Source organism: Cydia splendana, chromosome 10 (assembly GCF_910591565.1).
Source record: "Cydia splendana chromosome 10, ilCydSple1.2, whole genome shotgun sequence".
Classification (NCBI taxonomy): domain Eukaryota; kingdom Metazoa; phylum Arthropoda; class Insecta; order Lepidoptera; family Tortricidae; genus Cydia; species Cydia splendana.
In genome coordinates this window covers 17,340,791-17,366,626 of record NC_085969.1, presented here as the reverse complement: position 1 = coordinate 17,366,626, position 25,836 = coordinate 17,340,791, and positions in this window count along the sequence as shown.

Genomic DNA, 25,836 nt, shown 5'->3' with positions numbered 1-25,836 from the left:
CCGTACAGATTACCGTTTCAGCCTCCGGCTTAGTCGTAAACCCTCGCCCGGTAATCCCAGCAATTGATCTATTCCTACTGATCGAGGTAATAATTAGCTAAGAATACTTCGTAGTAATTCCATTAAATATTTTTCAAATGGTGATAGCTCAAATATAGTTGATTATTTGTAAATCGATTAACATTGATCAACAGTAAAGATCCACAAAGAATTCACAGCGACTATCGATACAGTAGTACTACATATTTCCATGAAAAAAATGTTTCACCACTTAGGCAAAGTTTTTTAAACCCTAGTGCCTGAAAAACTTTTCTGGCATCTTTCGCTTTGGCATCTTTCGCTTGCTCGGGTACAATATTAGCACTAGGGGCTAAGCAACAACTTTGCCCCCTTCTAAGACAAATAACTATAATTGGAAATCGATGTGTGATATAACTTAAGTATAATTAAGACGTATGGCGAGAAATATATGCTGGCAACCGAAAATATATTGCTATAGTAAATAACTTTACAATAAAGCTGCAATTTGATGATATTATTAGAGCTCGCCACATGCACAGTAATAAATTAACCGAAAAGCTCACAACAAATGTTTTAGTACTATCAACAGCCAGCCTCCAAATTAATTGATTTTTGTTTACGTTGCTAACAACTCCACATAATTTACTTGTGCATTTATAGGCACCGAACGGCGACTGAACTAATATCATAAATAATTTTTTGAACCCTAGCTACCATAAATAGAGTTTAAAATCAATTGACTATGAGTTTTAGCAAAATTTTCGCGTAGCACACGTATCATTCCTTATTCATTAGACGAACATGTAAAGTGGCGAACCAATTTAAGTGTTCAAACATGGGGTTGGTTCGTCGCGTGACTGTTTCGGGAACGCCTTTCGTGTGTATCAAAGACAATAGACAACAAATCGGAAATGTTTGACCTGAGTTGCATCGTTTAAAGCGTCTATAAATATCACCTATAATAGCATGGGATTTGCGTTACATTGTGGCATTTGATCGATCGATTGAATTCCTTGCCCCTACTGAGACGACAATGATCTAAAATCGCATGCCATTTGTTGTAAAGTGTGTAGAGACCTTTATAAACTTTAGTTGCTTAAGTTTATCTTCCGCTAAAAATATACAGCATCCCTCTAAGTTAGTAGTTATAATTTCGCTTTCTTATTTATCTCTATTTCTTTGGATTCTTCAATTAAATGTTCTATCAAAAAAGAAAAAACACATTCTACCTAAATAAATACAAACACAAATAATAATTATGGTGTACCTACTTATAAAGCCTACTAAACCTTATAAACTTTGCTGAAGCAATTGACGTAAAGAAGAGATATTTTTTCGTATTTCTGATATTTTGTCTAAGTTTGACCCGACTCAGTTTGCAATAAGTATTGTTACAGGAGTTTCTCGAGACAGTCATGTAAGTGACTGCACTTTTGACGAGCATTTAATGAGCGTTTTCCTAACGTGCCGACTGTCACATTAACAGCACAAGCGTACTCTAGATGAACTCGAGACACCAGTTCTGTGAAATTGCAACAAACTACTATGTTGGGGAATTTTAGACGCAGAGTTGCCAGAGCTACGGAGAAATTTGTAGATATACGGATTTTAGGCTTTGTGCCCAGACCTACGGAAATTATTGGCAAACCTTCGGACTTTCCCACAAATTTATTTTTTTACCGAATCATGTAACGTTATTGTAGGTAATAGAATGTATTTTTGGCGTATGACGAAAATTCATAGTTCGGCCATCCATATTTCGTAAGTAGAAAAAGGCAGCAAAATTGAAAAACATTGGCGACAAAGATCAACCACCCAAAGAAGTTTTTCTACTCAAAAATATCAAACTATATTTTACAACACTATGCTAACTTTCAACAATTTTCAGCTTTAGTACCTACCTACAGACAAATAAAGCGTTGAAAAAAAAAGTCTGTAATATACCTACAGATTTTATTAACGGCGATCTATGGAATTCTACAGATATTTTGGTCTATATCCGCAGACTTTAATAAACCTCACCTGGCAACACCGCCCAGACGTTAATTTAACACCTCACAACACAGCCGGTATTGCCTATCTTCGTAAGATTAAGTGAGCAGTTAATTTTCCTATTTCCTACATGCATTGCTTTAATCTTACTCAACTCTGTGATATCTTGATTAGTTTTAGTCCATGAAGCATCAAAATAGAGTCTATCTATGCTAATTCTGTACCGAATTTGAGAGATGCAAGTGTGTCATAATAAACGTCAATGTCAACGAGGAAGTTTATAAAGATGGAAGTCATTTTTTTTTAAAGAAGAATGAAGTACGTCAATGTTTCCACACGTTTTCATTGTAAAATCCATGCAAATAGCTGCAACTCTAAAGTGTTTGCTATCATATTAACAACGATTCTACTCTACGCCCCTTCATAAAATTAAAATAAACCAATCTTGGAACAACATCCTAAACTTATTCATTTAGGATTAAACTACATTCTGCCCCTATGCCGTCGACTCCACGTATCTCGCTGTCTCAGTCGCCATTTGCTCATCCCGTGTTATCTTTATCCTAGTTTAATTTAATATGCGCCGTTACGAAGTAGGTTAAGCGGGTTGTGGAGCAAAGCCTTGGACACAACTTCATGCGAACGAGCTGAAACTTGCCGTTTTACTTCTTTGTTCCGTGTATTGTGTAAAGAAATTTAAGACGAAACAGGAGCTGAGTTTTAAATATTTTAGGTAAATATACCCGTCTCGCTAACGGAAGCGGCACCTAAAAGTAGTGCGATAAGGACAAGGCGAAAAAACCTACGTAAAAATCTCAAAAATCGAGGTTTCGTACTCCCCTGTTTCCTCCTCCAAAACTTAACCAATCGTAACCAAATTTGGAAATCTAAATGATTATGAAATTATCTGTGTCGGACCGTTTTGCTTTTTTGGCTAATTGATATCAGTTTTGAATGCCACGCCTCTCATTGCGGCATAGTCAATTAGGCCATTTTGGCCATTTTTGAAGGGCTCTAGCGCCTTAAAAAACAAAAATATCAAAAAAAGCAAAACGGTCCGACACAGATATTGACAATATTAATCTGTGTTGAAAAAATCATTGCTCTAGCTTCAAAAACCACGGAGGAAAACGAGGAGTACGTTTGTATGGAGAAATGACCACTCCCGTTGGCTCTTAATAATCAATGGATTACCTAAGAGGATAGATTCGGTAGCCCCCAAGAAGTTCTTTTTACTATTATATAGTAGTAAGTAGTTTTTATACTATAATGATGTTACAGCCATAATTAACATTACCAAATGCTGCTTGCCTGCTTCCCACCAAACAAAATAGGGATGTCTCCTGTACTTAAAATAAATTATTTCACACCATGCACGAAATAAAGCACCAGATAATTATTACAAAACATAGATAGCAGTTATTTTTAAACACAATTTCTGATTAATAAATAAGTTTTAAATATAAAAAGTAGGTGAGTTGACCGTGACGTCACTACATAGGTAAATTAGTTTTCATATAAATTCCATATTAGCAAATCGTTTTGACAGTTCTAAAAAATAAACTGATTTGTCTAGTACGAGAAATACCCTATTAAGAATTCATAAAATTTATATGAAATAACAACTCCCATGGTCGTCGCCATATACAACGTAGTTCTTCATTTGTATGTGGTGCAATGTGCAACCCGTCTTTAGACAAACTTCTGTGGGAGTACGTTGCAAATTATAACTGTACGGGTTTCTTTAAGGTCACTCTGTAATTGAGAAACTACTAGGTATCTATACATAAAATTAATTTTGTGCAAATTTAATTACAACAGAAATGCAAAAATAAGTAGTTTTTTTTTTAATTTACTTTTTTTCTACTCTTCAGTAATGTGCCTTTGTTGTATACAAAGGCACATTACTGAAGAGTAGAAAAAAAATTGTCTGTATAAAATGTAGGAATCCATTTTCAGCAGTTCTGAATGAAGTAAATAATACTAACGAATCCTCCTCCTCCTCCTCCTGACTATTTCACGCATCTACAAAATAACCGTATTCGATACTGAAAATATGAAAGTTTTATTTAGTTCTTCAAGGTTTCCTTCTCGGTTCCGATATGCTTTTAAGTTTACATTCCTTTGTCTTAACACTGTTCCGACGGCACTTCAGGTCCGATTGTTTCTCGATGTTTCACCGGACTTTTATTTTAACTTGCATCTTAGACGAAGTTAAAGAAAATCTGAACAAAGAAAATGTACGCTCATTTTTATACGTGTCAAGCAGCCGTAACGTTAACGACTTGGTTTATAACGGTACGATAGGTTTATATAACATTGAGATCACATGTTATTCCGGGTCCTAGTACATTTATTACCTATGTATCTATAGAAAACTTTAAAAATGTTGTTAATTTTGCGCCGTTTAAACTAACTATATCACGCTTCGCGGATTCAAAGTGTCATGAAATTTTTTTAACATCTAGGTAACAGCCGCAAAATAAACGTATTAGGTACCTATGTCTCAAATTATCTAAATACTTATACAAAATCCAACATTATAAGCAATATCGACACGTACTCAACCTTACGCTACACGTAGAACCTCCAGATGACTTTAAACACGGAGTCTCGCTTATCGCCAGTCTGGGGAATGTAATATTCATTTTCAATACCATTCCGATGAATGCCCTGACTGAATAGCAATTAGATTGAGCAAACACGTACCGGGCCACTCAGACGGAACAATATGAAGGGTGCAACCGCTACAAACAAAAACGTGCGGGTGAGCGGATGGGCATACGGGTTACATGGAATTTAAACTGCTCAAGTCTTTCAGGGTATAGATAATATTATGTTCCATATGTGCGCTTATTTGATGAATTTGTCATTTCAGTTACTTTAGTTGCTTTTGGAAATAAAAGTGTAGGTAGTTTATCCCTTGAGAAGAATTAATTTACTGTGAGAGGATTTCGCTCTCTACGATAAGCTTATATGCTGCTATGATATTGTCCGCTGCATTACAGCATTTACGTCACTTATTTTATCAAGGAAATTGATAGTGATAGTGCCCGCAGAAGCCTCAGCGGTAATGCTGCTACAGTGACGCAGCTGCAGTTGCCATCTGAATAGCACTTTTAAAATCCATAACTTAATTTATCAAAATAATTGACAGTGACCTCGCCTGCATGAATGCCGTAGCAGTAATACCTACTGCAGTGGTCTTCCAAATGTCACCTTTTTTTATCGCTGTAGGTATATAGGCAGCCAGTATTCGGCAGTCGAAACCAGTGAAACGAATTAGAACAAATGAATGAACACACAATAACGGAGCGAACAGTTTCACAGTCTGCGACTAGAAATGTTTCGAGCACAGATTGGAAATCAATTGCGGCCAGGGTCTTCGACTAGTTAAATCGTACAAGAGGCAACCATAATTTAAAGGTAGGGGAAACCGAGGTGAGTTAAAACAAAGGTAAATTGAAACAACGTCAATTTTGAGACGTCTATAACGGTTGTCGAGCTGTAAAAACGATGATTAGCGTCATCCCACCATCCGCTGGTCCCTACATATGCGTCCTTGCCTCAACACGATTATAAACACCGCAAAATTGACGATGGTTCAAATTACCTCTGTTTTAACTCACCTGGTAGAAAATTTTGTGTGAAATCACGTGACACATGCTTGATTTCGGCCCTTTTAACTGAACTCTGTCGAATCCCTCCAGTAGTTTTTAGGAAATACTTTCATGTTTCACAATTTTTCCTAAAAAAAGAGTCTACTTGAAGAAGATACAACTTCTAGGTCCAAATTCGCAATATGAAGGCGGAGGTTTATTCCAGTATTTTTTGGGTTAGTAGCAGGGGGTCTATTTCGCAATTCGTCTATGGAGCTGCCCGTCTAATTCGCGAATGGTCTACTTCGCATTTCTTTTTTTGAGTAGCAAATCGTCTAAGTAGCAAGTTGCCTATTTAGCAACTGGTAATTTCGTTATATCCATCTGTCTGTGTCTCTGTAAGTCACAGCCGTTGTACTCGGAACATATAATTGTATATCCATATCTTAACGTCCGAGTACCCGACATGTCAAAAGAAAATTTATTTGATTTACAATATTTTGCTTATTTGGGAGATGAGACTGTTACTTTTGTTAAATGGATTTTTTTATATGGTCACCATATAGAGATGCCTCAAAATTAGACAATACATTAGTCAATCCGGTTGTACGAGTAAATGTCAGGTGCTTTTGCTGGCAGTCCCAATAAAAATATTCTCAGTACAAATTGATGTAAAATTGTATATCGATACCTTTGGGTACAATTGGCGTAAAGGACAAAATGCCACTTTTCAGGAGACGCGAAAAACTGCGATTTTTTGTTTAATGTTGATATATTTTTTTTGTTTACCAGCTATATTTTTGATGTGTATTAGAAAAGTACTCAAAATGTTAGTCTCTTTAACCTAAATTAGCGATCATAACTATAAATTAAATACGAAAGCAGTTAATGTCCTTTAAAATTGGTCAAAAACACTATGAATGTCCTTTACGACTATGATATTTTTGATAATTTAGTGAATCTTGTTTAGTAGGGGGTCGTAAGTGACATACTCAGACTTTTTTATTCTAAATTCGGGGTGTATTCGTTACCAACCACGGTACACATGTTAACTGTTTTCAGCATAGTTTACAGTTATGGAGCTTAAAAATGTATCAAACGGTAGTTAATTATGCTAGGTCACAGACAAGACATCCTCCAGACTGAGCATAGTCGCGCTACCCCCTCTGCCACGCATACGGTAATTTTACTCCATGTTCGAGTCGAAAGTGTCTTTGTGTGACGTCCGTGAACTCGTTCGTCGTTTGAACGGACCAATCACGGCACGGGATCTCGCTCACCTCGTCCCGCGCACCCCCGCATTTTTGGCATCATCGGTTGCATGAAATAATTGCTCTAAACTCGGTCTAGAGGATTCCTAGTCTATGTGCTAGGTATATCCCGATTACAGTTGTAGTTAATATTTTTCTGACAATATAGTAATAATAAAGAAAACAATATTTTTAACCAATTATGTATATTAGCTAATATTCGGGAATTAGGGTAAAGTAAATGTCCCAGTGCTCAACACCAGCCGCCTTATATTATAACAATCATAACATAACAGCTTTTAATCATAACAAGGGAAGCATTAGATCGGGTAGCGATGATTAGAATTATCGTATCAAGCATTTGGACGTTTACTTAGTGAATATAAGACTATAATTCTTTAAAGTAAGTTATAATAAGTAATAATATTGTTTCAATATGTCAAGATGTCTTATTTCAAAAATACGATACAAGAAGATATTAAATCGAAAAAACTATTAATTCCCATTTAAGTAGTAATTTCTGTATTATTTAGTCCCCGTTACCTTTAGCTGCAATAATTTCTAATTTGAAAATATAAACACTTAAAAATATCTTCTTTTAAAACGATTATGAAATAATTAAGTAAACGAATTAATAAAAACTGATTTGGTCATTACCTAAGTATTAATTACTTCTTGGTCCAGATACGTTTGAAACTTTCTAAAGTGCTTGAAATGAAGTTTTTTTTTTCTTTATTTCAACGAATTATTGTAGCCGAGCTCATGCAAACAACAACAAACAAACAAAATTTACTTTATTCATGTAGGCCTAGCAACAAGCTCTTATGAAAATATGCAATGACAGAAATAATTAAAATACACACAAACAACCACTTCCACTGCTCAGGGACGAATAATAACAGGCATAACATAACCCTGCGCCCGGTCAAGCTGCATGTCCGATGAGAGTCGGGATAGGGAGGCGATGGGCAGTCGCTGGCACACCTGTCTCGTTCTCCTAATCAACAAAAAATGCGAATCGGAAAGGTACAGAGTGTATTATGCACAGGCTAGTACGTTTTCGCAGGACTATAAGAGATTCCACTGCGAGTAAAATAACGATAGTTGCTGAAAAAACCTGAGCTGAGGTTTCTAATTTGAAGGGCAAACATTACATTTTAGTAATAAAGGACCCATAAAACTATTACTTATATAATTTGGCATTATAGACCTTTACGCCCATGAAAAAAGATAAATGCGGAAAAAACTCTTAGCGTAAATGCTTTCAAATTTAAGGCCAAACATTACATTATAGTAATAAAGGTCACAGGAAACTATTTATTTGATATTATACACCGCTACGTCCATGTTATTTGTTTTGAATTTAGAGTTTAGAAACTAATTGTGGTAGTAAAAGACACAAACATTAGAAAAGTCCTTTACAACCTAATTCGCTTCATATACTTATGGTACAATCATTTTTAGGGCGGGTGGTAAAGGGCAAGTAAAATAATATCAATACTAAAATATGTCCTTTATGACTATCTTGACCATACGATATGAAAAATCATCATGACAAATGAAGGGCTTAAAGGACGACAAAAGACATGTGAGTCATTTACAACAATATTTATATTTAGCGGTGACCTTTACGATAACATCTTTGAACATGTAATATATAACTGGTCATTTACGCCCCCTGAGCTAAGCTGTTTTTGCAAAATCATAGTAAAAAATTGGGTCGTAAAGGCAACTTTTTAAGAGATATCGAAATTTTAACTATACAGAACGAAAGCGCTTGGAATTCTGAACAAAACTGTATATATAACTAATTTTCGCCAAAATGTCCTTTACGCCAATTGAACCCAAAGGTATCGATATGTTCCGAGTACAACGGCTGTGACTTACAGAGACACAGACAGATGGATATAACGAAATTATCAATTAGACCAGTTGCTAAATAGGCAACATGCTGCTTAGACGATTTACTACTCAAAAAAAGTAGACCAGATGCTTTTTAGACGAACTGATATTTTAGACGAAATGCGAAGTAGACCATTCGCGAATTAGACGGGCAGCTCTATAGACGAATTGCGAAATAGACCCCATGCTACTAACCCTATTTTTTTACAATAATTTAAGCGCTGGTAGCCTAGCGGTAAGAGCGTGCGACTTTCAATCCGGAGGTCGCGGGTTCAAACCCCGGCTCGTACCAATGAGTTTTTCGGAACTTATGTACGAAATATTGTTTGATATTTACCAGTTGCTTTTCGGTGAAGGAAAACATCGTAAGGAAACCGGACTAATCCCAATAAGGCCTAGTTTCCCCTCTGGGTTGAAACTAGTGCCTACGTCAATTCTTGGGATTAGTTGTCAAGCGGAGCCCAGGCTCCCATGACCCGTGGCAAAATGCCGGGATAACGCGAGGAAGAAGAAGATTTTTTTACAATCATTTATTTTGTCAACCTTTGGGTACGGAACCCTAAAAAAAGGGATCCAATTAGAATTAGCTGTCACAGAATTCAGGCCAGCATCTAGCGCCTGAAGGAAAATCGGCCGACTCCTAAACATGTCAGTCTTGCGCCGCCTGTCAGGCGCCTCCTTTAATCAAAATGCAAATTCGAACGCTTCCGCGACCGTCCTGTGGCGTGACAAAACGTTCCCACTGATGTGAAGTTTATGCGAGCCCCAGGCACGTTTGCACCGAATAGCTAGGGTTTAGGTCTGAGTGTATGGGAAGATAAGCGCTAAGCTTTAATCTACCTATTTACCTAGGTTTTCATCTTCTATCTTTCAGATTTTAACGAACTAACAAAGTGGGAAGAAAAAAGAGGTCAGGGGTAAATGTGACAATCGTTTAAAGAAAACGCCAATCGAAACTTAACCCTTAAATGCATAGTGTTGCCAAATGTCTACAAAGCATTAGACAGAATAGAATAGTATTTTTTTTATTCGTAAGCACAAACAATCGAGACAATACATAATAAAAGAGAAAACACAAAATGCTTAAAATACAGCTTACAGATTAAAAAAAAAGGCTTTCGTTCTTGATCGCACCTTTATACCAAACGTCAAGTAGTAGGGTGATGATTAAAGGGTTTAATTGACGCAATATTTTTAATTTATAAAAATTACATTCGTTTTATTTAAGACGAAAAGACGGAATGCTTGGAAAAATCCAGAAGTTGATAATTTTTAGTATGTGATATTGAACGGTGTTTTCGGGGTTTGTAATTATTTTATATTTAAAAACGTTATCATAGGTATATCACAAATAGTGTACCTTTCTAATGGTAGTAAAAAATTTCAGATATCTATTACTGAAAATTACATATTTACATAAATATGATTTAGCCAATTCAACTTCTAACACTGATTTCGCAGTGAAAATCGAAGTTACATTTTTTTTTTTACTATTTTTCCTAGAATCGGCAAACAATTATGTGATACATATATTAATGTCGGGCAAAAAGAAAAAATCATGCATTTAAGGGATAAATAATGTATGGAAATAATAACGTGCTTTTTCGTCGCATCTGTCATCCATATACATTTTTTTTTCTATTGGCGTTTGTGAACAACCGAATGTCATCTCAGGTCTGGGGCCTACCCGGAATGTAAAAGCGCTAAACCACGAATTCGAGAATCGCAAAATCTTGGGATATCTATTGGACTCTTTAAGAGATTGTAATGTGGGTAACAATAAGGTGGGATTCCACCAGTGTGTGGCACAAGCGTATTCAGTACAAAAATGCTTGTGCCGCACACTGGAGTAATTCCGCCTTTAGAATCGCTTATTATCGCTTAGCATCCCATGACTCAACACGTTTACTGTGAACTATATCGTGGAGAATGTCAAGCTGTACAAGAACTAGTAAACAGAAACTGACAGGAAAATAACTAAGGCTGCTCAAATGTCGTTGCTTAGTTGCAATTTGCATCGAATTAGAAGTGTTAGAAACACTTGTATTCAATTTATCTACACTAATGTATTCTACTCTCGAGTAACAGCTTTCATTCGTCTTGTCAGCGGTGGGATGTAATGGCTGTAATATCAGACAATACTTATTAACATATGAAGCGTTAGTAACCGAACTGTATGTGACGGGTAGACGTTACTGAAACACGACTTAAGTTGCGCTTTAAAGTACAAGTTAAATGAATTTGCCCACCTACCTAGTTTTATGACAATTTTCTGTAGCAATGCTGCACCGAAATTCTGCAACAGTAACGCTGATGTAGTCTAAATCCGAATGTTACCTTAAATTTTCATTCAACAAAAAGATCATACGAAGCAAATATCAGAGAATGCACGCCCTCAACCCTTACCTTTTGTCTTATTTTCAAACTTGAATAAAAATTCAATATGCATAGCACCCGTTCCACGTGAAACATACTTCTAGGAAATATGCAGTGGAATGGAAATGTTACTGTGTAACATTTATATGCGGTTCTTCGATTCTCATCGGTCTTATATCAGCATCCATCTGGATTGTTTCCATTCTCCCACAAAATCTGGATGGAAATTCCAACTGAAGATTTCCGTGCTCTGGATTCCATTTGCTATCTAATCGCATTTTGGTGTAGACACTGGTTTGTACGAAAGCGACTGCCATCTGTTCTGAAAGGAGAACTCAAGATGAAAACTAGGCATTTGAAATGCAGGCCAAATTTCTCAGAATATTTTTCTAAACCGAAAAGTTTACTATTGGGAAATATCAATGATATTTCAGCAGATAACTTCTAAAAAACTCAGAGGTACTAAAATTAGAATCCATAGTTTAAAATAGGTACGCCCGTTTTAACCACTTGGATACCACAGCTTTATAATTTCTCGTTTTTTCGTTTAAAATTGTATGGTGAATCCACACTTCACATGACTGTATTTACACGTGATCCGGCACGATAACACGTTAAAATACAATGGATAACGTCTCCAGCGCATCACGATAAGTGCAAAGGCCAGCGATGGTTTCTGTTACACTCGTAGACAAAATTTAATTTCGTTTCGAGACTTTTACGATCCCTACGTCTAGACTCAGGGGTCTAGTTTTGTTAATGACATTAGGGTTTAGTATTTTCATTCAATTATTTGCTTTTATTTAGCGATGTTGTAAGATAATTAGGGAGCATTTGTGACTGACAATTCTGTTGTTGTTTTTTTAGAGCTAGTTGAAATTTAAATAGAGTTTTTGAGAGTAAAAACTAAACTTGCCAAGGTTGAAAATATTCACTGTTGAATTTGGTTAGCAAAGTTAGCTCTATATTTTTCTTGATTGGCACTCTCAATTTAGTTGCAGCACAAATTTATATCCCAATATTCCAACACAATTTTCAGCTAGTTCACTTTAAGTGGCAACAGTACCAAAAATAAATAAACATATTATGCCTTATTACCATCGAATAAGGCACAAAATAGGTAAAGTATATTTGGCATCCGCCGTAGAAGTGTGCATCTGCGACATGCAATATCGATTTGTAAGTCACCTGCAGTAAATAGCGAGGTATATGAAAGTAGACTCCTTTGGGAATGTGGAGGTTATTACGAAAACAATCGCATGGACAGTGCTTTGTTTTTATTTTTGTTGCAATTTTTTATACTTTGTTACGTTAACTTATTTTTATACTTTGTTATTTTGCCAGGCAGAGTGATGACAGGTGGACCAAAATTTTGACGGATTGGTGGCCGCTTTCAGATGACAGAAGCGACTGGCGTCCGATGGCTCGTTTGGTGGATGACGTTCGAAAAATCGCGATGCACTTTCGAATGAGACTAGCCCAGGACCGGGATAAGTGGCGTACACGAAGAGAAGTCTATGCTCAGCAGTGGGCGACTGAAGGCTAAAATGATGACGTTAACTTTTGAGGTAGGTAATGGACTAATGATGTAGCTGTTGCCTTTGGAAATCAATAGGTAGCTATTTGTTACATAATATTTTTGAAGAGCATAGTGTAAAGTGACAAACGATAACTACGGGGTGACTACGTGACAGGCCACGGGACAGCGACTATGGAGTATGCATTTTTACAAAGCATCGCACTTACACGCAAATTTAAGTAAAGCGACAGTGTAATGTTTTATATGGACACTGAAGCAATCTCACTGTCGCGGAAATCACATCAGCTAGAAATATAGTTTGAAGCAAAACCCCTTTAGCCTGATCATAGTATAATTGCATTTTTTGCATCACTAGTAGTTACAGACCACAACGTTACAGCTATGGTGACAGAATAAACGAGCTGTCATAGTAGGCCCATTAGTAGATATTTTAACCGGTCTTTATATCGCACGGTATCAGAATAGCTCCCCGCTATAGAGGAAGTTTCGACTAAGCTATCACCTGCCCCTTGGACTATTTTCCCGTGCAAGCTAGTAGGATTCACGGCTATTTTTATGGCCAGACTTAGCCGGGAAATTGTGTTCTATACGAAATATGAATGCACAGGGTTCGTTGATCGTGTTTGTACTTTGCTGTCGTCCTTTTTTTAGATCCTTGCACTAATAGAAAACATCACCAAACTTTTAAAAGACAATCCAGGGTTATCCTATAAATAGTTCCCATAACAGGAACTTCACACAAACCTTTGATTTTTATTTGAATTGTATGCAGTATGTTTTCAATTTCATTCAGATTCAGATTCAGATTTTTATTGGTAAAAAGAAATACAGATTTTTACACGTCAAAATACAACATAATTTAAGATTTAACTTAAATTTACGATAGATAATATATTATAATACAATTTCAAAATGTCAATTATGTGTGGTACATGTCAAAATGAATAATCAAGGAATTATATTATAAAAAATTGATTTAGAATTAATTATAAAATGTCAAGATCTTGTCGATTCATTTAAATTACAAACAATTAATGCAGACAACATATCCACTACTACAAGTTATCACTACTAGGTATATCGAATTCATTAATATCGTAACAGGCAAATTGAATAAGTAAAGCTTTTAATTTGTTTTTGAAAATTGTGTCACTTTCTAAATTTCTTATGTCAATTGGAATTCTATTATATATTTTGGCCCGGAAGACGCTGAGGGATGCTCGGGCCTTGGCCAGCCGTCGACGCGGAGGCGCAAGTAGATTATGCGCGCGACACCTATCGCTTCTAACATTAACATTCACCAAATAGTGAATATACGGAAGTAACTACATTTTACACGTATAAATAGGTAGGTACACAAGTTCCGAGTTACTCGTTCAGAGTTGGAATCAGTGTTGACACAGCAATCTAGGTAATAATCATATGCTTTAATGACTCTCTCTCTAGAGTTGATTGGTTGGATTTACTCTATGGCAGGGATTCAAGCTAAACGTACCTAGTGTACGCTAAAGTTAACCCTACAACAAAACAAGTAGGTATAGCGCATATTCGCAATTAGATAGGTGCTAAATAAACGCACACATTCCACATTAAGAAACTTCTTTAGGTACAGATCAACTAACAACCACTGTCCAAATACGTCAACACACACGAATCACTTTTTCCAAGCCAACGAAAAGGACAGTAATGTTCAAAAGCATTAACAACATAAAGACTATTACAAAACACCATTTACAAGCAAATTAAGCAAGATTAAACTTTAAAGTCAAGTTGTTAAGGGTTTCTATAACTGCATTTAGAGAATGCAGCAACTGTAACAGAAGTTCGGACGATGCCGTGTGGACTGCGGAATACCAATGCCCCCACATGCATTATTTATCCTAAGCCCAAATGAATGCACTGGGGAAAAACAATAACGTGGATGATAAAGCCCTGGAAGGGAGAACAGTTTGTTACTTAAAATTCCTTTGATGGATTATGGCTTTACGATATGGTTTTAGTTTGTCTTTTCTGTATCAAAGAGATAAGAACATTGATATACAAATGTCTCCAATTCTGGTATAACAAGTTAACTCAAATTGCAAGTATTAGGAAGATTTTTTTTTGTTTATATTTGTACAATATCAGCAATTTAATTGTACAAGAGTAGGTATCATTCGGATTCAGGTCTCGATCAAGAAAATAAGTACCATATATGATTAGGACATGATTTAACCCTGTTCACCTGTTTAGAGCTGAGCGTACCTGAACTGCATTTTAAGATTCGCTCTAGCAGAAAACGGTATACATAAATAAATATTTGACGACAATCTTACCTACCTCCAAACTCAGCAAAGCCTGTATTACAAAACATCTGTGATAAGTGATAACACAAATAAATGTCCTTACCAGGGCTTCTGACCAACTAACCTTAAACCAACCGTAGTCCCTTCCAGAATCACAGGTTTCTTGTCCCCACCGGTGGACGTGTAGCCGAGGCTAAACGACGGAAATAAAAATCCTATAAATATTGAGCAACCATATTTTTCTCACTTTGTCGCGGCGAGCCGTGCGTCTGCAGCTCCGCGGATCATGTTGTAAGGCTGTGACATGGTGGCTACTGGGTTACCTGCGATTTGTGGACAGACTTTGAAAAATTAGGGTGTCATCGGTAAATAGGTAGGTATTATTAAACCACAGGGCCGTAGCCCAACCTACCTAAGTACCTTAACAACAAGCCTTTGCAACATTAACATGCACCATTAAACAATATATCCGATTCTGAAACCATGGTCGTTCTTTTTGTCATGACAATGATAGCGTGATAATTACTTTATTAATTACCAACAGCCAAACCTTAAGGGGCCCACTGATTAACAGTCCGCCGGACGGAATCGGCCTGTCACTTAGAACAAAACGTTGACAGTTCCGAACAACTGACAGGCAGATAGGTACTATCCGGCGGACTGTTAATCAGTGGGCCCCTTAAGTTGTAACTAACACTTGAAACATACGTGTTGGTAAGCTGACTCTTTGTACGTATTTTTGGATACTGGTGTTGACACCTGAAGGACACATAAATGCAGGTTCCTCACTGTCAACACGGTGTATGCGTACTAAGTAGTATTGCTAATTATTACTGTAGCCTGTACATAAAGTGCAATTAATTTCCAAGTATAGCTGCTGGCCTTATCTCACAATAAAATGTACTCCTGTAAAATCCATAATGTTCTTACGCAGCGTACTGCGTAGGCGAACAACACGCGAACGCGAAGCGAAGCGATACGGCGCGGGGTGAATCAATCCTTTGATACCTATAGAAGTGTCCTACGTGGGCGATCTCGTTGCGAACGCGAACGCCTTCGGCCCGCCGCGCCGCGCCGCGTCGCGTTCGCGAGTTGTTCGCTTACGTAAGACGCAGCGTTAGACGCATCCGTAACGTTCTCATGTGACGCACCTCTATCCAGCGCATGGCAATGCAATACGCGTACAGCGACTGATCTTTTAGGGTTCCTTCGATTTTTTAGGGATCAGCAGTATAGCCTCCCTTTGTACATGCAATGGGATTTGTGTAAACGAATGGGACGATATGTTTCGGTATAAAAGATTAGGGTGTCTTTCCAAAGCCAAAATAATATCGAGACATCAATATATGACAAGTGGATGGATCAATAGTGTATAAAACGGTTATACTCAGTGTAAACTTTTTATATTTTGTGGGTATTTTATAGGTTATGCATGTTAATTTATATTAACCAAAAGGCCTTATTAATAATGCTCTGCATTGTATTTAATAATAAAATGTTATACATATGTACTTTTATTGTTTAGTAAGTGTTTCTTATATTTTACTTTTATATTCATATTATAAATGACCTAGCCTAAGATGTTAAATGAATAAAGGAAAATGTTGATATTGGATATACCAATATCTACGAAAAAGTACCACTTCTTTTCTTCAACTCAATATTGATTTCAATTAACTTTTTTAATTAAGTTAACGAAATTTAGTAAGAACTAATTTTATTAGCTACATTGTTATTTAAAATCCGATACGTAGTTATGAAAATGAAAATTGAATTCAGTTAAATCAAATTAAAGTTAGGTATTTAATATCAATAGGTACCTAAGGTAGACGTACAGTCGCCATCAGATATATCGGAGCGGCTAAGGTGCTCACAAATATCGGAACACGCCTCTATTGTCAGGGCGTTAGAGCGCGTGTTCAGATATTGTGAACACCTTGGCCGCTCCGATATATCTGATGGCGACTGTACTACTGCTCGAAATGCTAATGCCCAATAGATGACACCTTGCTGTCACCTCTATTAACAACTTAGAGAATATAACGAAACGGAGTGGTGATTAACAGGCGTTCTCCTCTGTCGAAAATAGGCGGCTTATGGTCAACCACATTGTATGGACTGACGTTTATCTGACATGGCTATTTTTACGTTACGTATACATTTAAAAAAAAAATTTAAATCTATTTATTTCCCAAAAAAGTACTTAAATCTACATACATATGTGTGCAAAATCTCTAGTATGAGTATTTGATGTGCCCCTCCCCCGCAAAAAACGGCAGACTATTTTGTATCGAAAATTATAGACATGGCGTCTCCGTTTGGTTATATCCTCTAAGATTGACAATGACTTAAGTTACAAGGTGACATGTAAAACGTAGTGAATGTAGTGATTTAATTCTCTTTGGTGACATGTACTGGGACCGCGTCGAGCACCAGTACGTTTACCTTACTTATTTACTTCTTTCATTTGTAAAACTTTTCATCGATGCTAATATTTGAATTCTTGGATAAGGTCATCACTTCGTTTTAACTTAAAATAGAAGATAGGTACTAGTTTAATATCATTCACATACCAAACTTTAAGGCAAAAAATAACCAACATTTGACTGTGATTGGCGATTGGCGAAAGATGGTTGCATGGCCTTTCAGACAGGAAGCTATTACGTCAACAAGAAATAGCTACGCAAACAAAATAATATATCCTAAACTATTTTCTCGTACAAATTATGAGTTAAAATCGTGTTGTCCTCCTAAATCCCGATGCCCTTTTAAAAGGACGCAATCAAATCGAATTCTGAACCCTAGTGGAATAAAGGAAGGTTCAAAATTGAAAACTTCGAAAATGACTCTGGGCTTAGGTTTTACCACACCACCCCCTTTTTTTGCTGTCTAAGTAAAAAATCAGCCAGCAAAAATTCAATTTACCAAAAACTAAATTTTAGTAAAGAAAATAATATAGCGTGTACGTAAAAACCAGACAAGTGAAATCCTAAACTTTAATTACAGCCCAAGGAAACTAGAACATGGCACCCATATCGATCTCAATTCTTTTTCCGGCGAAGTCAACAACGACGTTCTTAATATTGAACTTGGCTCTCAATTCACATTTATGTTTTGATGGGATTTCCTATAACTAAAATATATTATAAAATCGCGGCAGTAATGCGGCAAAGTTCACCCACGTTAACAAGGCATTAGCAAAGACATATGTAACTCCGTATAAGATGAATAAAGTCTAAGAAAAAAACGTGCATCGGAAATCAAGAAAAAGTCATTCTCGGATAGATGGCGCACACACCTTTGGCCTATGGTCGGCTAGATGGCGTTGACGACACCGTTTTATATTTAACAATTTTAACACATAGGTATCAGTGAATGAACATGGGTCAAAATGATATAAAAATAATAAAATCATTTATCCATATCGACACCTTTGGCTTCAATTGGCGTAAAGGCCATTTTGGCGAAAATGAGTTATATATACAGTTTTGTACAGAATTCCAAGCGCTATCGTTTTGTATAGTTAAAATTTCGATATCTCTTAAAAAGTGTCCTTTACGACCCAATTTTTTACTATGATTTTGAAAAACAGCTTAGTTCAAGAGGCGTAAATGACCAGATACAAATTAGATGTTCAAAGATATTATCGTAAAGGTTACCGCTAAATATAAATATTGTTGTAAATGACTAACATGTCTTTTGTCGTCCTTTAAGCCCTTCATTTGTCTTAATAATTTTTTTATATCATATGGTCAAGATGGTCGTAAAGGACATATTTTACTATTGATATTATTGTACTTGCCCTTTACGACCCGCTCTAAAATTTTTTTTTTTTTTTTAAGTATAAGAAGCGAACAAGGTTGTAAAGGACTTTTCTAATACTTGTGTCTTTTACAACCTCAAATTAGTTTCAAAACTCTTAATTTAAAACAAATAACATGGACGTAGCGGTGAAAAATATCAAATAAATCGTTTTCTGGGACCTTTATTACTATAATGTAATGTTTGCCCTTAAATTTGAAAGCATTTACGCTAAGAGTTTTTTCCGCTGTTATCTTTGTTCATGGGCGTAAAGGTCTATAATACCAAATAAATAAATCGTTTTATGGGTCCTTTACTACTAAAATGTAATGTAATGAAACCTCAGCTTAGTGTTTTTTCCGCAACTATAATTGTTTTACTCGCAGTGGAATCTCTTATAGTCCTGCGACAACGTACTAGCCTGTGCATAATACACTCTGTACCTTTCCGACTCGTATTTCTTGTTGATTATGTTGATTAGGAGAACGAGACAGGTGTATCAGCGACTGCCCATCGCCTCACTATCCCGATTCTCATTGGGCATGCAGCTTGGCCAGCGCAGGGTTATGTTATGACTGTTTATTATCCGTCCCTGAGCGGTGGAAGTTGTTGTTTGTGCGTAATTTAATTATTTGTGTCATTGCTTGAGCTCGGTTACAATAACTCGTTGAAAAAAAAATCGTTTCAATCACTTTAGAAAGTTTTAAACGTATCTGAACTAAGTGGTAATTAATACTTAATAACCGAATCGGTTTTAATTAATTCACTTACTTAATTATTTCACAATCATTCTAACAAAATATATTTTTAAGTGTTTGAAATCAGAAATTAATGCAGCTAACGGGGACTAAATAACACAGAAATCACTACTTGAGTAACTTGAATAGGAATTAATAGTGTTTTTCGATTAAATATCTTGATGTATCGTATTTTGCAATAAGAGATCTTGAAATATTGAAACAGTGTTATTACCTATTATAACTTACTGTATTGAATTATAGTCTTTGGACGTTTATTCACTAAGTAAACGTCCAAATGCTTGATATGCTAATTCTAATCATAGTTAGCGGATCTAATACTTCCCTTGTTAGGATTAAAAGCTGTTATGTATGATTGTTATAATATAAGGTGGCTAGTGTTAAGCACTGGGACATTTACTTTATCTTAATTCCCGAATATTAGCAACTTTTTGAGCATTTAATTATTTTTTATTATATAATTGGTTAAAAATATTGTGTTTTCTTTATTATTACTATATTATCAGAAATAGTACATTGTGTATTAAGGGCGGGAAATAAGAAATTACGAACGAGTGTCAATTTTAAGCCCGACGCGAAGCGAGGGCTTAAAATGTTCACGAGTTCGGAATTTCTTTACCGCCCGTGGCACACACAATGTTTTTCATCACACTTGTAAGGAAAAAAAGGAGAATTAATAAAAACAAACTTCTGTATAAAACACTTTTCCGCCCTAGGGCGAAAATTTCAATTTCCCGCCCGCAAGCCCTACGTGTAAATAAGTGTTTTTCATCACACTTGCTCGGAAAAGATTTTTTCCGCCCTAGGGCGAAAAATTCAATTTCCCGCCCGCAAGCCCTACGTGTAAATACATCTTTTCCGAGCAAGTGTGATGAAAAATATTAATAACAACTGTAATCGGGATATACCTAGCATATTTAACTACCGTTTGATACATTTTTAAGCTTTGTAACAGTAAACTATGCTGAAAACTGTTAACATGTGTACCGTGGCTGGTAACTAATACACCCCAAATTTGGAATAAAATAGTCTGAGAACGTCACTTACGACCCCTTACTAAACAAGATTCAAAAATTTCATGGGCGCAAAGGACATTGATACTGTTTTTGACCAATTTTAAAGGACATCAACTTCTTTCCTATTTAATTTAAAGATATGATTTCTAATTTAGGTTAAGTAGCATTTTGTCCTTTACGCCAACTGAACCCAAAGGTATAGATATATATACATTTTTTCGATAGTTTTATACGTTTTCATTTTGAGTTTTAGTCGTGTGTCGATAGATGGCAGTAAATTTACTGTGACTACAAAATTTACTATGACAGGACCCCTCTATACTATCATCTCTTATCTCTTTGGCATTAGTAACGTAGCCACAGTAATTCTAATGTCACCTTTTATTTTAATAAAAAACTTTGTTTGAGTAAGACTTTATTCTGTAATTCTGAGTCAAACATCATTCGAGTTAATTAAGTGCTTGAGACAGTTGAGACCAAGTTTTTAAATTACCATTAATTTCTTTCTTCTTAGCATAAAATTATGTTCTTTCGTGGATAAATAAGTAGAGTGTAAGTAGCCTTCTTTAAGTAGCCACTTGCCCCGGTCAAGTTACGTTTTAACTTATTCTATTGGTATAAAGTACCTTTTAATAATTATTGTAAGGTGTGTAAAACAATGGCCCTTATGAAATATATTTTAATCATAATGCCTTATCTGTTACCTTATCCCAACAATAATTTTAACCTAAAATACATTTTGATTGATTGATTGATAATATATTAACTTGCGCGGACTTTTAGTAATCTGTACACTTTTTTTCGAAAATTTATTTCCGTCACTACTTACCATTAATACACAACCATCAGCAATAAATACGATATTCTACCCTGATCTATTACCTCCACGACTGGAGGTTAAAAACACGGAGCCATCACGTCCGTAAAGGGTCATTAGTGCTATTGGATTATTTTCATTAAATGCATACTTCCGCGCGGCTACGTGGACGGAATGCTGACTTGTTTGTTTACCACAGACAGAAAAATACAAGTGCAATGAAAATGGTTCTTATATGAAATTATCATCCATGGTGACTGTTTTTAGGCCTCCGTAGCGAGTGAGTATTATATTCTTTGCTCCGTAGCCAAAATGGCAGATACTAAAGTTTTATAATTTCGTCATGTCTGTCTGTCATTTTACTCCTAAATTATAAGCTAGAGTCTGTGCGGAAAGAGAAGAGTCGTGGAATGTATGGGGCCCAATACATTCCACGACTCTTCTCTTTCCGCACAGACTGTATATTTTAATGAAATATGGAACTTAAGGGGCCCAAAGATTACGAGTTCGCCGGACCATATCAGCCTGTCAGTTATTCGGAGCTGTCAAATTTTGCGTTTAACTGACAGGCTGATATCGTCCGGCGAAATGGTAATCAATGGCCCCCTTAAGATGTATTTTGTGAACCGCTACTTAGTTTAAAAGTAAAAAAAAAAAACAGTAAGAATCAACGTGTGGTGGTATATTCGATAGATCTTAAAAAAAAAACAACTTTAAGTTCTTTATTCTTGGTTTTTTAAATGGCGGAGCTTGGGGGTTCGCGAGCTCTACAGCCCACAGAACCACTAGTATTTGACATTATTCGCCATTTGGCTGCTGTACGATATCATAATAGCGGTTAGTTAGCTTGTAGGTATATTCTATAAAGATAACAGAGCCTTATTTGCATCGCTGTAACTCGGCGCAGCGTTGTAATTCCCAAAGCACGCCAGTGCTGTCGGCGGACCAGAGAGCCTAGGTACCGCGAACCACGTTCGTTCGTTATTCGGAGCTGTCAAATTTTGCGTTTAACTGACAGGCTGATATCGTCCGTCGAAATGGTAATCAATGGCCCCCTTAAGATGTATTTTGTGAACCGCTACTTAGTTTAAAAGTAAAAAAAAAACAGTAAGAATCAACGTGTGGTGGTATATTCTATAGATCTTAAAAAAACAACTTTAAGTTCTTTATTCTTGGTTTTTTAAATGGCGGGGCTTGGGCGTTCGCGAGCTCTACAGCCCACAGAACCACTAGTATTTGACATTATTCGCCATTTGGCTGCTGTACGATATCATAATAGCGGTTAGTTAGCTTGTAGGTATATTCTATAAAGATAACAGAGCCTTATTTGCATCGCTGTAACTCGGCGCAGCGCTGTAATTCCCAAAGCACGCCAGTGCTGTCGGCGGACCAGAGAGCCTAGGTACCGCGAACCACGTTCGACGTGTTGCTTCCCTGTCACACTTACGTACGAATTTACAAGTGCGACAGAGAGGCAACAGGTCGAACGTTGTTCGCGGTAAGCCCTCTGCGGTGTAGCTCTGATTCGATTAGGTACATAAGATTAACACGGGTAAGGGATGATACAGACGGACTGCAACCCGACTGCAATTTGTATGGGATGGGAACTGCACGCCGACTGCACGCCAACTGCAACGTCGGTGTGCGTGTGCAGTCCAATACAAGTTGCAGTCGGGTTGCAGTCTGTCTGTACCGTCCCTTAGTGTGGAAGGCCTTCACGTTGGGATCTGTTTATGCATTGATGAGTGTTTATTGTGAGTACATTTGCCACTAAACGCAAGTAGCAAAACGAACACGAACTCGCCGATGACCTACGCATATATGCGGAAAATAATCAAAACCATAATTACCTATATTTTGTTTGTTATTACACAGAAGCTCCAACATAAGCACTTTCTACTAGAAAATCATTGAACAAATTCTTTACCAACCGCTTAAGAAATAAATGAAAAACTATATATTGGTGGACCGGACCTTACTTCAATATCCCTCCGAATAATTTGTTTTCAGTCTAAAGTCAAAAATTTTCACTTTTCTTACACAAGCGCCTGTCAGAAATCAATAGCAACATACGAACGATGCGCTGATGGCCTGGCGGTAAGAGCGAGCGACTTTCAAATCGGTTCAAACCCTGGCTCGTACCAATGAGTTTTTCTAAAATCATGTACGAAATATCATTTGATATTTACCAGTCGCTTTTTTTTCTCCCTTCCAATCCCTTCTGAAAGCCCTATGTTACTGATGTGAGATAATAGGATACTATCATCATCATCACACTCTTTTCTTGACAATAATAAGGTGAACTACACCTTGAAATTTGACCCGAGCTTGCGGAAGTAATGGGAATCCTTGGCTTCATAATGAGCAATTTCCCTGCGCTCGCGGCATGATTTAATTAACGCTGCAATAACAACCGAGTGTCAATACGCGTAAACGGGCGTAGTTAATACGCTGTTGTTGCTGCAAACAATGTCACTTAGTTTAGAACATGGAGGAATAAAACAAGACCTATAGCATCATCTACACTCTACAGTATCAGAATAAATGGATTTGTAGTACAATCCGCCACTGTTGGTACAATTACCAACAGTGGCGGATTTTCAGTCTTTGCCGCCCTAGGTCCCAGGCCCTATAGCCGCCCCTTTCGCAGCACCCATCATATTGACTACATTTTAAGTTATTTCCTGTTATCATCAGCGAATTTTTTGTCACAATTTGCCGGCCTAGGCCTGGGCCTATTACTGGGCCTTAGGGCAAATGCGACACTTGTGTACCAACATCATACCACCAAATTCAGTGGCAACATTGAAGAGCTCAAGACCTTCGGTTTAAAGAATATTTATTGTCTAAAGAAATTACAAAATTTCACTTATAAGACAACAATTATATAACTATACATTAACATTACATATATTAGCAGTAAGCAAGCATGCAGACTTATTTGATAGGTTAGTTAAATCTTTAAAGATTAATATTTGCTATAGTAAGTACAAATGAATTGGTTTGGGATTCTGTATCAATTCAGATGTTGACTGGGAAAGCCGTGGATTATTTTAAGAATTCTAGTTTTAAATTTTAATTTTATACTGCGGTGACATGTAAAGTATGCCATACGATAAATAAATAATACCAACTATATAAAACATGCACCTGTAGATTCATTATATCATCGCATATTATTATGTCGCTTCAATTTGACAATGTGAGGCTCTCAGCTATCATAAAAGTACAAGTATCATTTAGAATCCGAACACAAATAAAAACATCATACACTCAGCCCGAAAAATGTATTCATCCATTAATTCCGCACGTCTTTTGCCGTCGTGCCATCTAATTCGAGTTTAATATGGAGCGGCACAAATAGAAAAAGCACGAGTTAAAAGGAATTTAATATGACGGTAACAGAGTCGCAGAGCTTATGGATAAATAAACGGAACAGAGTAACGAAAAGATTTTAATTTTTAACAAGCAGAAACGTCTGCTAACGACGCTACTAAGCTTAGAATAAATTTAAAAGTGGAAATATTAAACTCCAGAGGCCGTGACTCACCCAAGACAGTAATTTTTCCACTTTTAAATTTATTCTAAACAAAAAGATTATCGTACACTTTTACAAGTTTTTTGGTTCATGAGCAACAGAATCGGTATAGATGTGGTCCACTACTTATGAGCCGTTACCAGAAATACTTATATAAAGTGCTAGTTAATGTTCCATGCGCAAGAAAAGATTGGAAATCAAGAGAATACTTCCAGAAATAAACCGAAGGGAAAAATGCCTGTTTATGCAGCCATCTGCATTGATAATTATTCATCTGCATTAAAGTTGTTATTCTGTTTTTGAACACTTGGTTCGCTTCAATGTACCGCGACAATAAAATATGACGGCTGCTCTTACCGGCAACGCACTTGTGTAGTACCTACGTGTTTATAATTTTTACGGCACTTCTGTATAAAATGAAACTGTTACTCTGTTTAGTTTATTTACTCACGTGACAGAGTTCCACGGAAAGTATGCACGAATCCATTAGATGGAATCCCCTGGGAACGGCAGTTTTCCGTTTCGGAAATTACGTTAAAAAGCGATACTTTCCAATAACCAAGGGAAGAGTGCACGTTAAATTCACATAATATTTTTTGCGCCATTCTGAAGTTGCAATTACTGTAATATTATTATATATAAAAGATGACTTATATAAAAAAATGTGCCAAGTCCGTGAGCTGGATGGAGTCCCCTTCCGTTAAATATATCCTGGCTACTATGCTACAATCATTATGGCAAATTATTAATGTAAGATAGCCATTTCCTGCTCAATCTAAGTATATAGGCAAATTCATTTTCATCACACTCGCTCAGTACCTAAATGTGGAATTGCACGCAGGTTTAGCGGGAGTTATAGAAAAATAGATCTCCCTAGGGAGTTATGAAGTTTCTAGTGCCATAGTTAACAGTTTTTTGTCTTTATACTTAATTTTTGTATC